This window comes from Cyanistes caeruleus, chromosome 17 (genome assembly GCF_971803275.1).
Source record: "Cyanistes caeruleus chromosome 17, bCyaCae1.hap1.1, whole genome shotgun sequence".
Classification (NCBI taxonomy): domain Eukaryota; kingdom Metazoa; phylum Chordata; class Aves; order Passeriformes; family Paridae; genus Cyanistes; species Cyanistes caeruleus.
Genome location: NC_141717.1, coordinates 8,468,324 through 8,482,692, shown reverse-complemented (window position 1 = coordinate 8,482,692; position 14,369 = coordinate 8,468,324). Strand labels below are relative to the sequence as shown.

General features: G+C 40.9%; 1 protein-coding gene across 4 annotated transcripts in view; it reads right to left on the bottom strand.

The window, feature by feature from the left end:
* The window catches only part of XYLT1 (xylosyltransferase 1), a 176,826-nt gene that overhangs the window by 98,954 nt on the left and 63,503 nt on the right, over positions 1-14,369 (bottom strand). The gene's annotated exons all lie outside the window — the stretch shown is intronic.

Genomic DNA, 14,369 nt, shown 5'->3' with positions numbered 1-14,369 from the left:
CCTCAAAGGAGCTTTTCTGGGTTTTGCTAACATGTGACTTACTTTCAGAGTGATTTAGATTAGGGGGTAAAATAATATTGCATCCCTCAAGAGACCAAACAGATTTTCACATTTGTTCCAACTAAGCACAGAAACTGTACAAAAAGCCATATTGTATCAACAGTAATTTCAGATGTTCATCTGGTTATTAAGAAGTTTGGAATACTGCTAGAGGGAGCTGTGAAAGCACACATCCAATAGTGCTTCCAAAATTGACCACTTTGTTTTCTGCTAATTTAAACTTCTCAGGAAAGTTTGGACTTTGACAACACAGACCAGTCAAATGTATTCAATCTGTAACAGAACTTGATTTATAACCAGTAACTGCCCCACTTTGCACATTCTGTTCTCTTCCAAATGACACTGAACCTCAGTAAGGCTCCAGATTCAGGCACAAGCCCTGCTTTTGGCAAAGGTCCCTCCCAGCATGATTCCCCACCAGGAGCAGCAGCACTCACTGGGTTGGGGCAGTGACAACACTGAGCTGGGGCAGGTATTTCTGTCTGTGTCTACACACATTTCAATAGCTCCCACCTCTGCTTTGCAGCTTTAGCTGTGCCTGGGTGTGGGCAGGGGAACCCAGCCCTGAATGATACAGCACATTGCTCAGTTCCCAGCAGACAGGGCCTCAAAAGCGTTCATGTGAGCATCTGTCCTGCAACATTAACCAGTGTTACTGGGCCTCCCAGATCCACTTCAGCACAACCACATCTTTAAACAGAACTCACCACAAAACCAGGACAGAGATGAAGGACTGGCCTGACAGTGCAAAATGCAGCTCCTCAGGAAGCTCTGGAAAACCCTGGAGGTTTATTTTCCTACAGCCTCTCCCCTAGAGAAAGTGAACCTTACAACAGAGTTCAGACATGAAGGAGCTTACAAGGAAGTCAGTCTTCTTTCAAGGGAAAGTATTTAAGTGATTTTTTATAATAATGTCTGTACTTTGTAATCCTTGAACAGAACCCTCGGTTGAAAAGACATGGTTAGCAGCAGCAGACACTAATTAACACCACACAACTTCTTGACAGGAGTGCAGCAGGTGAGGTCAAGAAATGATAAATCTACATGGTTGTTTTTCCTGATGGCTACCCTGATACTGAAAGGAAAATGTGAGATGTTCTGTGTTTTTATTTCTCACCAAATTGTACTGCTTCATTATTTGACAAAGGTGCCCCAAAGAGACAGTATGTAAATAAATACCACAAAGTAAGAACAGGGGTAAAGCTCAGTCATTTCCATGTTTAAACTACGGACACGATAACCATACTGAATACCCATTACCAGCCAAACTTTCATTTTTATTTTTTTACATTCCCCTCTCAATGACCTACCCATAAAAAAATAACACAGTTAATCTGAAATGAATTCCTCAGCTTTCATCTCTATTTCTTTCATCCAGAATTCAGCCAGTATAGATTTTATATCTTTCAGAGCAGTAGTAAACATGTGAAATTGCTTCCTGGTGACTTGTTATTAACTAGATTCCAACTAAATTCATCAGGAGGCCTATTCCAACTCCAATCTAAACAATCTTGAGCAGCCCAGGCTGAATTGCTGACACACACAATAGATCTCTGGCAGCTATAGAAATTAAACATAATCAGAATATGGAGGGTAGAAACCAAAGACGCCCTCACACACAAATGAAAACATCCTTGTAAAATATGGTCAGTTTAGCACAAATGTATTCAGCCTTAATTAGGTAGAAAATCTATTTAGATTAATACAATACAAAGAATAATAATGAACTTCAGGATTGCATTTTGTTACTTGGAGGGAAAAAACAACACAAATAAATGGGAAGTAATTGGACCTTATTTAATAGTCTCAGACTATCAGCTTGAACAACTATAATCATTAAAGGCCCTGCAGTGATCTTCTACTGATAAATGTTGTTAAATCAGAATTACAGTACAACAAGCATGAAGAGCAAAGCCTATTAATATGAGCAACACGAAAAAAAATGATTAATTCAAATCTTTTTTTCACCAGCATCCCAAGGAGTTTTTGAAGCAAGCACATAGAAATGAAAGGCCTCCATGTTTCCTCCTGTTTTGGGTGAGACTGAAATATTAACACTTCCACACAGTGGTTACTGCAGGGGAACTGCAGATGAGCAGCAGTTACCCACTGCTGGATTTGTGGATGTGCTAGATCCTGCTTTGGATCTTCACAGAAAGTTCTTCTGCAAGACCAGTAGTTACATTCATAAAATAAAAATTGCAAAAGCCAGAGGGTTATTAAGGGCTCTGCCACCTACCTCCTTATCTACCCTGTCAGCAGTTCAGCCTTCCTGAAAATTCAGCCTGGAGTGGCCTCAGCAAGAGTGGATGGTGTGGTACTGCATTCTCAGTTCTTGCAAATTCATTCACAGCTATACAAATGAGCAGTTTTAACAACATGATGAAAGATGACCGAGGTCTGGGTTAAAAGATAGAGCAAAATAAAAATTTCTGACACCAAAAATGATGCACCTGAAGTTCAAAAACTTGTTGAAGTTGGCTCCAGCAAAGATCATGAAGGATATATATGCATTAGGAAAAGACATCAAAAAGTTTTCTAGGAAACTGCCCTGCTCCCTTACTGGAATAGATACTCACTTTGGAGACCAAACCCTTTTTCTGTACTGTACCAAACATACTGACTACCTTTGAGCCAAACACCAGATTGTACAGTGCCCAACTTTCTAGAGCCACAGATCAGCTTTCCTCTCATGCTGTAAGCACAGTGCTGTCAAAACAGTTATTTGTAATTACACTGCATTTAACAATGGTCATATTTCCATAACTCCACACTTACAATTCTGTCAGAAACAAGGATTCCCTCCACACAGAGTCAGTGATCATATCCCAGCATATCCACATCCTCAGCTGACAGAACCAGATGGACAGCACAGCATAATGTTAACTCAGTCACTGTTCATAGACCATGCCACACAGAAAAATCAAATTGCAATATACTCCATTGTTCTAATGAACACCATTATGCTACAGCATAAAAAAACCCAGAGAAACAGTAATGAAAAAATGGGTCCTGGCAATCTAGAAATTCTTGTTTGTGTCTTCCTCAGACCTCACTATTCTAAACCAGAAAAATAATGTAATATGAGCTGGAAACTTTAAATTTTCATCTACAAATAGATTTTGTGTGAATTTTATCAGATTTATCAGAGATTTTGGTAAGTTGTCTTCTTTAACATCAGCACTAGTCCAAAACATGCTGTGAGGAAATACAACAGTTGCAATACTCAACAGTGGCATTATTTCCACTTAATTGGAATTCAATGGGCAGTGGAAGGATGATTGCAGGATGAGATTACTACTTTTGGCTTTCTAAACAGTTGCTCTTTTGGATTTTTGTCTTGATTTTGCAGCACTCATCAACTCCCACCAAGCACTGTGACAGGGAGAAAGGCAAAGACACATTTCAGTTCCAGGGACAAGGTGTCAGTGATGTCACATATTCAGGTGTGCTTTCTCTCATGGAACCAATGGGGAAATTCAATCTCTGCTCTTATTTCTCAAACCTGGCGTGTAGGACAGGATTTAGTCTTTTATACGCTAGAGATTAGATGTATTAAATATATACAGCATACTTAATAATTGACAGCAACCTTGGTGCACATACTACTACTGTAGTGTGCTGTAATTCTTTAGGAAAAAACTGTTTTGAGAATTTTCTGATTGCTGGAACACAGTTTCATTTGCAGAGACAGCACAATGATAGTTCACACATCATGCTATGTATATCTTTCAAAACATGTATTTCTCATTAGTAATTTTACTATGCCAACCATTCCAAATATCAAAGTGACACCTGACAATTATAATGCTACATGTTCACCAACATAATAATAACGCTTCAGCAGAGTGATATTTGCAAGGGTTTGAAAGGAAGAAAATCTCTACCTAAAATCTAGCGTAGGATGCATAAACTACGGAGATGAGGGCACTGCCAGAAATCAGCCTAGGGGAACTGTTGGTATTACAGATTTAAAGCTAACAGCTTTCAAAACAGTTTGTAAGGACGGATATATCCACATGAAGCAATGCCAAGGAGAGACACACACACACCGTGTCCCTTTAGTGAGGGGGCACATTAAGTACTGTCATTTTGCAACCCTTTGGTTGGTGCTTTCCGTACATCCAAGAGAAAAGACTTTCAGTATCCTGTTCTGTCGGATGAGCTGCTGTCTCCCAGTGACACGATGCTGCTACGAAAGGTGCAAACTCAGCAAGCGTCCACGCTCCTGGTCCTTGGGCACATGTGCCGGCAGCAGATCGCTTCCCATGGAAGCAGCCTGGAAAACCCACGGATGCCTCAACGCTTTCCTGGAAAAGCCCCTTGTGGTGCCAGCTCGCACACGATTCCCTTTCTCAGCTCCGGGATGTCTCGGGAGATGCCCAAGCACGGCCTTTTGCCAGCTCCCCCGCCGTGGCACAGAAATGTTTGCTGAAGCCCGAGGGGCCGGAATAGCGATGCAGGGCAGCAGAGAGCTGGATGGCAAACAGGACGGAGGGAGAGAGCCCTGTGCCACAGAAGGAACAGGCGGCAGGAGATGCGCTCTCCCAGCAGCAGCACCGGCATTCCGCGACACCGGGGACACGCTCCGGACCCCAGCAGCGGTTATCGCCAGCGGATCTCAAAGATTGCCCTTTCTTATTGTTTATTAGCATGAAATGATGTTAGGCGAGCAGATCTGAGGAAAGCTGATGCGAGCCGAAGCCCGCTGTAAATCCGCGTGTGAAAGGATGCGTTTCGCAGGCGATGAAAGCCGAGAACAAGCTGTCTTCTTCACTTAGGTTAATTCCTGCGTGTCCTTTAGAGCAGCAAAAGCCTTCACCAAGAAGAAAACAACGAGCTTCTCTGTCTATGGCCCAGATTCTCAGTTTATGCCCAAATAAATTTTATATTCTTCTGAAAGTAGACCCTTTGAATGACTGTTAAAATGGGCTATTATTGGCTCCTCGAATTGCTCAAGGAAGTTTAAAAAGAGCAGACTTGGGAATTTATTAGGCAACATTTTCTCTCTGCGTTGAAATCTCCAAGATAATGAATGTCTTGGAAAGAGCAACAAGATTGTTATCATCCTTAACTCTTTGACCGAAGGCATGAGCTGGGCTGCTTCCAGTAAACAAATAGTTCATGTTAATTTTATAGATGTGATTGAAATCAGTAAAGAGTCACTTGAATTATTTTTTTCCCTTTGCAGTTACTGAATAAGTGTGGGCTAATTGGGCAAAGTCCCCACTGACACAGAATACTGCAGCAAGACAGTAGTGGCTGAAAATCCCCTGCTCATCTTATCTGCCATCAATTGTCCACAGAGGGAGGGAATGACAATTGCAATGTTACACATCTATAAATAAAAATTCCTCTGCTCTCTACGGCCAACAAGGCTGTTCCCATGAATAAGGGCATTACTTCAGTGCTGGTTTTACAAATAAGGTGAAATTCTGGCAGTTCTCACCCAGAAGTCAATGGGCAGGAGAAAGTCTTCCACTCCTGGCAAGCCTCATCAGCCCCACAGGGATCCAGCATGTTCCAGCACAATCCTGCTCACAAAATACACCATGGTGTCTGGACTCAGAGCAAATCCAGATGATGAGCTACAAATGCTTGCAATGCTAATTATTCTATGCAGTGCCCATACTCTAATACAATCTCCTATAAAGAACCAATACTTTTTTACAATATAATTCCATTTATGTTGTGAACTGGCTGGCAATGAAATTTCTGAAGCTTTAAACACATCTACCTTGAAAACTGTCTCCAAGTACATTCAAAGGAACAGGCTGCTGACCAAGGAACAAAAAACAGGATGATGTTGCATGGGGCAGAAAAGTAAACTCACTTTCACTGCTCTTCCTGAAATTTGGAGGGGCAGAGCAAGGGAGAATGGTGAAATAAAGAATATCCAACACCAGAAAAAGAAATGCATGAACTCTGATAAAAATAGAGTCTGAGCAAGGAAATGGCTTACCCGTGGCACTGAGGAGTAAAACTGCAGTACACAGCTCAGTGCACAGGAAAAGGGCAGAGTCAAGAGAGCAATCTGAAAGGCAACTATGTGACATGAAAAATGTAATTGACAAGTATTTGTAGGAAATTGTTTAACACCTGCCCTCTTGACTGGCAGCCTGACATTCATTAAATGAAAAGAAAAAGTCTTTAAAAAGCAGCATTTAATTACTCACTGAATGTTTTAATTGCTATTACAAAGCAATTGTTTTTAATTACAGATCACATTAATATAAATATGATCTAATCCTGATCATTAGGATTAACTGTAGTGATCTTGTTCACCAACAATAGGATCTTTGTATTTAAAGTAAAATGTCATTAAAAAGCCATGGGAAGTTCATCATTAATGTGCAAGCAGTGTAATCTTAATTTCCTCCTGCAGATACTGAACTGAGACCAATCATGCAAGATTTTCCAGTATGTAAAATAACTGTCACTTTTCATTACAAAGAATATGAAGCAAAAGGAACACTGAAATAATAAGGCTGAAACAATTTTCCAGATTTAGAAAAACCCATGCCACACTTTTTCTAAGAGCTAAAGAGATTTAATTTTTTTTTTTTTTGAGGGCTAAATTTTCCCAGGAATCCTGAAAACAAGATGTAATGTTCCTTTGTTCAGAGTTCAGTTCTGGTTTGGTAAGTAAGCCTGCAGAAGGCCTACTATTCAACCTGCCTCTCATGCAGATGATGGTATAACCCCAAATATTATTTATTTAAGAAAAACTGACTGAAGATCAGTGGAATTGCCAGCAGTTAAAGATTTGAGTTCTTGATAGTACAAAAATGATCAAGCAGACTTAACTACAAAATGTACAAAAGCAAGAGTAACGGGTGGCTCAGAAAAGGGAAATACAGGGGAAGAAATCAAATCTTCAGTAAGTTATGTCAAGCAAGTGCAGACTGTGACATCATCACATACAGAAGTGAAGGTAGACAGCTTTCAGCAATGTTAAACAAAGGACTAGACCTCCAAGACCCTGAGCAATTTACAAAAATTGGGCAAGAAGTAATGAAAACAAAGCAACTGTCTAAAATATAACTAAATATATAGGTAGCAAAAGTTTTACATGTTACTCAGGACATACATGGTATAAACAATGAGAAAGAGTGAGTTTGATAAATATTTAGATTATTCTCTAGAAATTGTGGACAGTTTCAAGACATGTTAAGTGTATCTAACACTTATTTAGCCTCAATCTCCTTCAGGCTGTAATTTCTGACCCCATCTTGAACCTTGCTGCTGGGCACTCATCCTGTCAGGTGCCATCCATGGCAAATACAATGTGTTTTATGTTTGTCTTTTAATCTTATCTCTCAACTTCTGCTTTGGTGTTCAATAGTTCACCTTTTGTCTGATTGCTGCCCTTGCTCGGGTTCCAACCTTTGCAGAGCTGCAAACCTGTCAGACAAGGAACAAAAAACTCGTTTTTAAATAGATAAGGGAACATAAAAACAGCCATGGGTCAGGTTCTGCCTGAAGTTAGGACAGCAGGTTTTGTGAAGTGCTGCCAAGATGAGTCAGCCTTCCTCCTCTACCGCCTTGCTGGTGAAAGTATATGAAATATCCCAAAACTTTTCAACCTTAAAGCTCTATTACAGCTTCAGGCAAGGACCCAGGGCTGCGCTGTTTCTCCACCCCATCCATCCTTACCCCTATCCACCTCAGCGAGGCTGCCTCTTGCACTGCTGGACTGGCACAACTCTGTCAGCAGGGAGGCCTCAATTCACCCTGGCTCAGGAGCCCTGACTGGGGTCAAGGAAGACACCACTATTTTCAGTTCTTTGTCAGCAATGAGAAATCATCAAACAAAACACGGAAGCCTCTCCCTAATAACCCCTGAAGTCAACATCTTCTCATCATCAACTCTCAGAATGACACAACAAATTGGGATCAACACTTTGCTTTTTTCTTCTCTTACTAGTCTTTCTCAAGTTCCAGACAAAATGACATTTGCATGAGTTTAGTAGTTTAGAGCTAAGGGCTTATTAGCCAAACTGGAAAAGATCTGAGTAGAACTGAAAACACGGGTTTGACATTTTTAGCAGTTAACTCCCCAGGACATTGCTGCATTTCCATTGCTGTGCTGGAACAAGCTTCAAGATTGCACCATGCAAAGCTGAAACAATGATGGGCTGAGGGCTCCTAGGGTTTTCCAAACACACGAGCCCCATGCTGCAGCGTGCCCCAGCACACCCACAGGAACAAGAGAGCTTTTCCTCCCAGCTACAGCCACATCAGATGAATCTGCAGGTGTTGGTCCACAGGGCACAGACTGACCCAGCTGGCACAAGAGCACATTTAAATGCTTCTGCAGCCACAGCTGTCGTGGCCATGACATTGCTAGTGAAGGCAAATGGAAGTCACTGGAAAGCCCAGAGTGTCCTAAACCAAAGTCAATCGGGAATCTTGTCTGTTGTGGCACTGCCGAGCCAGCAACCCACAGCTACAGGGATTTGACAAGGTCTCTAATGCATTTATTACCCCCACATCACAGGATAGGGCAGTTCATAATGTTCAAAGGAACATGTATTTTTTCCTATTACAAATAAAATAGTTTGAGGTTACACTCTCTGCATGGTAACACTGTCTGAATGTTTACACTGAACATCTTTCACATGGTTTTATTACCCAAACTCCCCCCTACATATATGATGGTGGTCTTGGAAAGACAAGAAAGAGGCATTCAAAAATGCATGCAGACTGTATATTGTTTAACAGGAATATTTTCATATGTGCAAAATGAATAGTTAACCAAGCAATTCACAGTCAGGATAAAGCTACTCCAATACAAAAGCTTTCTGTCCCTCTAAAATCTGGCTTATGTTATCACAGAAAACAAATAAAAATGGATTCCTTGTTCCTTTTCCAGACATTTCAATCAAATTTTTGACTCCCTGCAAGTCTCTGCCTATCCTGCTGGTAATGACCTTTATCCAGGAGACAGGGCATGGAATAATACTGAGTGTTTTCACAACTTTCTGTCTTCCTTTAATTTGCCATCTCTAACATCAACAATCCCAAGTCTCTCTTGAATTATCGCTCCTCAAACAGTATTGACACTGGAGATCTTCCGCCTACTTTTCAAGTACCATTAAAGTCCTTATGAAGATGCACACAAACTGGAAATATTTATAAAACTGTGAAACTGAAATATGCTACATATGCTGAAGACTAAAGTAAAAACAGCAGATGTCATTATTATGCATACTTATTATATATTTACATTTTATACATCATTTACATATTACACACTTCCTGATTTTTTTCCTAAATATCAACACATGTATCAAATAGCTTTTTAAACAAAAGCCTGGAAAAAGCCTGTTTGTCTTCTCTGCAACCTCATAAATTTGCAACATCTCTTATGAAGATCTTTTGCAATAAAGTAAGCAAAGGAGTGGGTGGAAGGAAAAAGCCTTTTTTGACAGGCAACCTCTTTGCTGATCCACTTAAAGGAAACTGGATATTCAGACAAGTGGTTAAAATGTAAAAAAAATTCTGTGTTTTGCAATGGCAACAGATAAAGCTGTTAATGTGGCACCTTCCCCGTGCTAAGAATTACAAGGTTTGTGATTGGAAGCTTTTCCTGCCCCCAGTGAAATTTTAGGTGCTAAGGCACAGAGAGGCAACTCCTGCTGTTTGCTCAGAATAGGTTAAAGGGAACAAAGGAAAAATCAGCACATTTGCTTCATCTCTGACACTCACTCAATCCAGGGTGACTCATGGCTGCTGACAAAGTCTGGGCTCCAGAGGAAGCCTAAGGCTTTTTGGTCTCATATTTTTTAATTTTGAAGTGAGAATAGCTGTAATTATCATGTAGCTGACACTCATCCCACTAAAACCAGTATGTGCATAAAGCAGCTAATTAAACAAATAAATTAGAGCTGGATGAGAGCTGGTTACGGGACCGGTTCTGTGCGGCCTGCACAGCCCAGCAGCAGCTCTGGGACACAACCAGTTCCCAATGGTTCTCCAGCAGCAGCTCTGGGACACAACCAGTTCCCAATGGTTCTCCAGCAGCAGCTCTGGGACACAACCAGTTCCCAATGGTTCTCCAGCAGCAGCTCTGGGACACAACCAGTTCCCAGTGGTTCTCCAGCAGCTCAGCTCCAGCAGAAGGCATTCCCTTCAGCCACAGAGACCTGCTCTGGACACAGACACAGGTCACCCCGAGGTCTGAGGTGTACAAATGTGGGAGCACAGCACTGTGTAAGTAGAACAATCATGGAGAAGTACAAATATAACTCAGCAGGGCTGACCCACAGTACTGTAAGCATTCAAAAATCAATGATAATAGTCAGGTGAGAAAGTTGTCCAGACCTGTAAGTGAAACAGGTATTTTCCATGGGAAAACTACAGCTCATCTAAAGCAAAATAGGAGGCAGCAAATTCAATTCACAGAGTCAGCAAATTCAGAGGGAGAAAACAAGGATGATTTATCTCTGTGTTCTTGCTGCAGTCTGCAGCCAGATTTCACTAAAATGCAATGTGTCTAATGCTTATACAGCATCTTCCATCCCAAACACTCCACAACATACAGCTCCACTGAAATATTGGAAATTTCAGTATCAGCACAAGCAATAAGTAATTTCCACTGAAAAATTTTAAAAAAGTATCATCCTGAACTACTTCAGAAAGCTGTGGGCAAATATCCTACATAAGCAATCAAAACAGGACTCCTTTAACCAACATTCCCTTTCTAAAAAAACTAAACAAAATCTTATTTGGGCTGACAGTTCATTTTACATAAGGGAGGCTTCAGAACCAACTCACAAAGTCTATGTATGAGAATGTGTGCCAATATCAAATTTAGAGAAGTCATGAAGTCTTTCTGACAGAGTTCTGTCAGCTGCCAGTTTGTGTTTCACTGATTTTATAGGTCAAATAATAGACATTCTGATGTCAGACATTTGAGTACATGATCATTAAGCAATACTTTAGCAAATCCAAAAGAGCTTAGAAGCTACCCATATGGTCCACAGCTGATTTTAGCCACCAGTAAAGCAACTGTATGTTGCTATAATAAAAGATGCAACTGCTGCACTCAGATGGCACCATTAATTTAGAAACTACTGAGCAGCAAGCAGGCCCTGCTATCCTGATTGTTTATCTGCAGCTAAGAATGACTTGTCAAGTGAGCCACACTGGTTTCTCAGTGACATACAAACTGTGACCATGCAGCTTTTCAACAGTGTGTGGCCATCACTGAATTGTTGTGGTCTGTACTGTTGCTCAGTGCCATGTTGATGCCATGATGATTTTTTGTCTTTTCTTTTAAATACCTTTTATGTACTCTCAGTGTCCTTAGCATGCATACTTATGATTCCTTAAGTCTGATACCTTAAGATCATCGTGGTATTGTTAGACCAAAAGACCAAACACCCTAAAGGCCTCGCAGCTGGAGGCCAGAAACCCCTACGCTATCTTAAGAAACCAAGGCCCCCTCTAGAATACATCCTGTAAACTAAGATTAAGCCCATCTAAAGAAGAATATAAATATCTTCAATATATTCTTCAAAATATAAAAATATCACACTATTTATTCAAGCCTCTGATTGAGGCTTTGTTAGACATGCTAATTTGCTATTACAAAAAGCATATGGACAGGAACACATTAACTTCCCAATTCCTATCTCCCACCCTAACCCTTGTCTGGTTGTCTTTCTTTGTTCAGATTTTCTTTTGGAAATGACAGAAATGTGTAATCTGCTATGCAAGAAGAATGACACAAATTGGGAGATAACTGAGAAAAGCCACAAAATTTTATTTACAAATGGCTCTGAATTTCTGTTGCCATTTGAAGGAGCACAAGGGCTCATTTAGAGCTAACAAACAACAATATTTTGTTTTGCATCTCCTGGGTTTTTAACAAATCAGTTGTTGCAAGAATGCTTTTTAATTCCACACAGAGACTTCTTCAATGAGAAGGAGTTTCCTAATACAGAAAAAGAATTAACCAAATCAAGGATCCAAGTAGGTCCTAATACATCCTGAATTTTAACAGTTAGTCTAGGAGATATGTACCCCCTAAACACTCTCTACCTTATTTACATAAATATGTACATAAAGGATGATGGTCAAGGCTATGGAATTACCTGCAAATCCATGGAGGAGATCTGTGTAGCACATTCACTGCAAATTACCCCTTAAGTAGGAGGGATGTGGGAAAACCCGGAGGAAAAAAGATTGCTCATGTTATTTCTCCTGGTTAATATCTTTGACTAAATGAAATTACATGCTATTGTTACTCTTAAGAGTGTTGCTCTTAAAAGAGCAATAGCCAAAAAGGCACCTTTCTGTGATGCCAAGGGAGCCCAACATAACCCAGGGCTCAGCACCAGCACATTTCCACAGGCTCTGCCTTTTCTAGATCCTCAGCAAACCTACAGCTTATACACAAGCTATAAAGACTCCTTCAAGATTTCCCTTCAATTAATTTAATGGCTTTTTCAAGCAAGAAGATAAATGAGAAACAGACTTAATATTTTTTTTTAAATCCCACTATGATTAGCAGGAAGATATAAATGAAATTATAATTAAGAAAGTATTTTCTTCCAACCTTACTTTATGTAAAATAAAGACCACCAGAAAAATGAAAATCACTTTTTTTTTTAATTCTAAAGCTCTGGGATTTTCTGCATTTGCCTTTCACCCTTACTAGAAGACCAGAAAAGACACTATGAAGTGATACATCCAATGGATAACACGCCAAGTAATGACAGGTTTATAACTCTAGTTAAAGATCTTAACTTTCATACTGAGGCCATGCAGACTATAAAATACAAATTCATTGCTGTATCCTCCAGTTAACCAGTCTGCCAATTTTCATTTCCTTTCTCATTTGTTTCAAAATACTTTGTAGTTGATATTTGGAGCAGAGAAAGACCTGAAACTGTGACCCAAGACAGAGGCAAAACTGTAACAACTACAATGTGATAGCAAAGGAGGCAAGAGGGCAATCTGGATTTTGAGATTTTAAAATCATTAAGTGGCTGAAGTACAAACACAGAGCAGATCAATGCAAACATGTTCAGAGTTAAAAGAAACATCTTTTGGTCTTAGTGGCAAACCAAAGACCAAAAAGGTTTCCTTTGGTATAGTATACTTCTTTGACTCAACCAAAAAACTACGTCCACTGCTAATTTTTAATTTATTTTTAGTACAGAAGAGGAATTCTTTCACAGCTGTACCTAGGAGATTCTGCTCAGGATCCTGTTTTTTCCTGGAAGAACAGCGTGACTGTCACGCAGCTGCTGAAAGAGCGCCCTGTGCGCAGCTGCAGCCGCGGTGCAATCGTTACCCTGCCCACGTTCCCTGCCCAGCAGCCCTGGGCAGCCCTGGCTCTGCACAAAAAGGGCCTGTGCAGGAGCACAGAGGTGCTTTCAGCACCCAGCAGGGCTCGGGCAGGCAGAGCCCAGCTCGGCCGCCTCGGCACTGATGGAGCCTTGTTGGGAGGGAACGAGCCCCAGATTCAGCCCAGCTCCAAGAATCACCAACCTCACATCACCAGTTCTGTGACCGTCCCCTGGAGCCGCTAGAAAACAACCTTGCCATGAGCCCTTTCAGGGGAATTCTCAGTGCAATTCTCTAAAAAGTAGTTTTTTTCCATAGAAGCCTTCAACATCCCTTGATTGCTCCTGCAATAGTTCAGGAATTCAAACAAAAATTCAGTAGGTTATGTTTGGAAAATAAAATAACCTACAGAAAAACACCACACACAAACAAACAAACAGAAGTCAAAAAACCCCACCCAAACGAGGCCTTCTCTGTCAGGGCAGATCCTCAGTCGGTAAATCAAAGAATTTCTATTGCTCAGTAAAGAATTGAGTTAAAACCAGAAAAATGCTTGGATCAAGTTAATTGATTTCCTTTTCTTCTGTCTTTTATAGGCAGCAATGGTGGGAGAAAGAGAACAAAGTCCAAATTTTCCTGGTCCTGCCAGGTGGGCTGACAGGCTCTTGCTCCACCTCACATGGCAATCCTGGGAGCCTCAGGGCCCTCGGTCACTTCAGATTTGTGCCAGCTCTCGAAGGGGGTGGCTTTTCTCAGCCATACACACCAAACCTTTTGGGGTACCTTGTGAAACAAAACCACTACAGATCACTTTGACAGCTTGAATCCCACAGATTTAAGGCCAAATGATACTTATTATGGAAAATTGTTGTGCATTTTGTTGCTGCAGGAGCTCTGTACTGGAAGGGGTGGGGTGGGTCCTGGCTGAGAAAGAACCTGGCTCTGGGGCTGATGAAATCATCTCTTCCACACCCTCAGCTCATGGCAGCCCACAACTGAACAAGAAAAGT